Below are 3,787 nucleotides of genomic sequence, written 5' to 3'. Positions count from 1 at the left end.
GAGTTGAGATTGGAGGGATGAGAAGGGCCATTTTGGCTTTGGTAAGGATGTTGATATGTGTTGCTAGGTGGGTGCTGATATGATCTCTGTGTGGAATGTTGATAAGCTGCATTGTTGTTGGGGTTGTGGCGTCTCTGATCTTGGCCTTGATCTTGTTGATTTCCCCACCCAAAGTTTGGGTGGTTCCTCCAACCAGGATTGTAAGTTTTGGAGTATGGATCATGGTTTTGCCTAGATAAATTTCCAATGTAGTTGGCTTGTTCCTGATCACCCTCTGCCTCTGTATTCACTCCTTCTTGAGCTGGTGATGAGGCAGTGATTGCTGCTACTTGATTTCTCTCCATCTTCTTGGTAAGGTCAGCCAACTGCTTGGTGATCATCTTGTTTTGGGCCAGCAGTACATCCACATTATTTAGCTCCATCACTCCTCTAGTGTTGCCTCTTTCAGAAGCATATAAGTAGTCATTCTCAGCTACAGTCTCAATGACATCTATGGCTTCTTCAATGGTCTTCTTCTTGTTCAGAGATCCCCCGGATGAGTGGTCTACTGCCTTCTTTGATTCATAAGAAAGACCTTCATAGAAAATGTATAACTGCACCCATTCATTGAACATATCTGGCGGGCACCTTATTGTCAAGTCCTTAAACCTCTCCCATGCTTCATAGAGAGTTTCACCATCTTGTTGCCTAAAGGTTTGTACCTCAGCTCTCAACCTGTTGATCCTTTGAGGAGGATAGAATCTCGCCAGGAATTTGTTCACCACATCTTCCCAGGTTGTTAAACTCTCCTTCGGGAAGGATTCCAGCTATTTAGATGCTTTGTCCTTGAGTGAGAAGGGAAACAGAAGCAGTCTGTAGGTGTCAGGATGAACACCATTAGACTTCATGGTATCACATATCCTCAAGAATGTGGTGAGATGTTGATTGGGGTCTTCTTGGACACTTCCTCCGAATGAACAGTTGTTCTGAACGAGGGTGATGAGCTGTGGCTTTAGTTCAAAGTTATTGGCACGTATGGTTGGCTTTTGGATGCTACTTCCACAGTTTCCTGGGTTAGGTTTATATAAGATCCCAGAACCCTTCTCTCTTGTCCCGCATGATGCACTGGACCTTCTCTGCCATGGTTGTGAGCCTCTTCTTCATGATGGTTCTCCATATTCTCATCCATATCTGGTTCAAAATACCCCTCCTCTTCCTCAGCACTAACGACTCTCTTTCCTCTTGCTTCCCTCCTTAGTCTAAGGAAGGTTCTCTCAGGTTCAGAATCAAAGGAAGTTGAAACCCCGCTTCTTCTACTTGTCATACAACCAACAAGGCACAAGCAAAAAAGAGATAAATGTAGGAAGTATTCTTGTCAAAAATGCTGTTAGTGTGAGTGATGCAATATATCAAACAGTTAGTGGGTTAGTGAACTGAATTGTAACAAATAAGAGAACATTACAAACGGGTAATGGGTAAAGGAAAGAAAATAACTACACTGAAAGTAAATCACTCAAATGAAATTAAATCAAACAAAAGAAAAAAAAAATGCTCAATCTAGTTATCCACTAATCTAATCATTGTTGATACAAAATCAATCCCCGGCAACGGCGCCATAAACTTGATGCACGGAAACTTGTCTCTCAACAAATTTCCCTTCGGCAAATATACCGAATTGTCGTCAAGTAAAAACTCACAATAGAGTGAGGTCGAATCCCACAGGGATTGATTGGTCAAGCAACTTTAATCGGAGGAATGTTCTAGTTGAGCTAAGCAAAAGTTGATTTGAGAGTTGCAGAAAATTAAATGGCGGGAAAGTAATTAGCAGAAATTGTAAATGCTAGAAATAAAGAACTGAATATAAATGACAGAAAATAAATTACAGAATCTTAAATGGAAAATGGGGAAGACGAACATAAAAGTAAATGGCAGAAAGTAAAGAGAATGGGTAAGATCAGAAATGGGGAATTCATTGGGCTCAGGAGATGTTGCATTCTCCGGATCAAGTTCATTTTCATCTCTTCCTCAATCAATGCATTTATTGATCTCCTTGGCAATCTTAAGTGATTGAATTCTAATTCCTTGGTAATTCAATCTCTCAAATCTTGATCAATAGCCAATTCCTTGGTCTAATTGCTCATGAGAAGAGATGAAGTATGGTCACTGATTATACCACATGTATTTCCAAATCAAAGTATTGGGAGAATTATATGTCACCATATCCGTCTAAACCCCAATTTGGTCCAACATGAGAAAGCATTTCTATCATGATCTCTTCATTCCTCTTCCAAGGTTCCGAAGAGATCCAAGTATGAATAGCTTCTTTTTCAAGATAACTACCCAATTGGATGAAGATTGAAAGCTTTCTAGTAAAATCAAGAGAAAAAAAAAGAAGAAGAATAATGAAAACTATTATTGATCCATCAAATTACAACAGAGCTCCCTAACCCAATGAAAGGGGTTTAGTTGTTCATAGCTCTGGGAATGGAAAAAAAAAGATGGAAAATACATTCTGAAAGTAAAAACTAGAAGTTGCAGAGAAAGTAAAATTATACAGAGAGTGATTCTCAATGCCAAAAGCCTTCTTTCTCTAGTTCAAAACTACTCCTATATATACTACTCTTCTGATCTTCTAGTTGGCTCTTCAAGTCTTTGGATATGGGCCTTTGGATCTTGAGTTGAAGCAGTTTGGAATCTTCAGTGGGCTCAGCTTTACTTGCAGAGAAAGTGTGAAGTAGGCATGGACTTTAGCTAGGACTTTAGTGGCGTTAACGTTAAGTGAAAATGTGGGTTCGAGAACGTTAGTGACAATCACCTTTTTCACTAACGTTACTAGCCCAAGATGGTTCACGTTAACTTCAACGTTAGTGGCACTAACGTGACCACTAACATTGCCTCTTGGTTCATCGTAGGCGTTATTGGCGTTCACCTTAGCCAATAACGTTGCTCTTAGCCCCCCTTTTCTCACGTTAGAGTCCACGTTAGTATAACTAACATGGCTCTTAACGTGGGCATGCCTTAGCCTCGAGAGCGTTAGTGACACTTACCTTTGTCACTAACATTCAAAACGCCTCTTCTCACATTAGTGCCTCACGTTAATTAGCTTAACGTGGCCACTAACGTGGTGGTGATTGTCATCTCCAACGTTAGTGACAAAGGTGAGTGTCACTAACGTTGGCTCATCATTTCTTTCCTCCACGTTAGCTTCCACGTTAATGCAATTAACGTGGCAACTAACGTGGCTCATTGTGGCTTGGTCCAACGTTAGTGACAAAGGTGAGTGTCACTAACGTTGGTGATTCCTTGCTCCTCCCACGTTAGAGTTCACGTTAATGTAGTTAACGTGACTCTTAACGTGGCCAATTGGGCTTAGTCCAACATTAGTGACAAAGGTGAGTGTCACTAACGTTGGCTTTGTCTTTCTTTCCACGTTAGAGTTCACGTTAACTGACTTAACGTGACTCTTAACGTGGCTAATTGCCAATTTGGAGTGTTAGTGGTATTCACTTTTACCACTAACGCTGGAGCTCCCTTTCTCTCTACGTTAACTACCATGTTGATGTAGTTAACCTGGCAATTAACGTGGGCCATGATGGTTTCGAAGGCGTTATTGGCAATCACTTTTCTCATTAACGTTGCAAGTTTATTCCCATTCCACGTTAGTGGTCACGTTAATTAGATTAACGTGGCTGCTAATGTGTTTCTTCCTTGCTTCCTTTGTCCTGAAATCAAGCAAATAAAGTGCATCAAAGCTCTAATCCAAGTTATGAGACATGCATTATCCAATTTGTCATTCATTCATGCATAA

At 40.6% G+C, this 3,787-nt stretch overlaps 1 non-coding gene across 1 annotated transcript; it reads left to right on the top strand.

Annotated features, from left to right (window-relative positions):
* The first annotated feature begins 609 nt into the window (after window positions 1-609).
* Window positions 610-716, top strand: LOC112773507 (small nucleolar RNA R71). Its single transcript, XR_003188054.1, has one exon. It is a non-coding gene; the product is annotated as a small nucleolar RNA R71 (small nucleolar RNA).
* The last annotated feature ends 3,071 nt before the right edge of the window (window positions 717-3,787 follow it).

This window comes from Arachis hypogaea, chromosome 18 (assembly GCF_003086295.3).
Source record: "Arachis hypogaea cultivar Tifrunner chromosome 18, arahy.Tifrunner.gnm2.J5K5, whole genome shotgun sequence".
NCBI lineage: Eukaryota > Viridiplantae > Streptophyta > Magnoliopsida > Fabales > Fabaceae > Arachis > Arachis hypogaea.
This window is presented reverse-complemented; position numbering and strand designations above follow the sequence as displayed.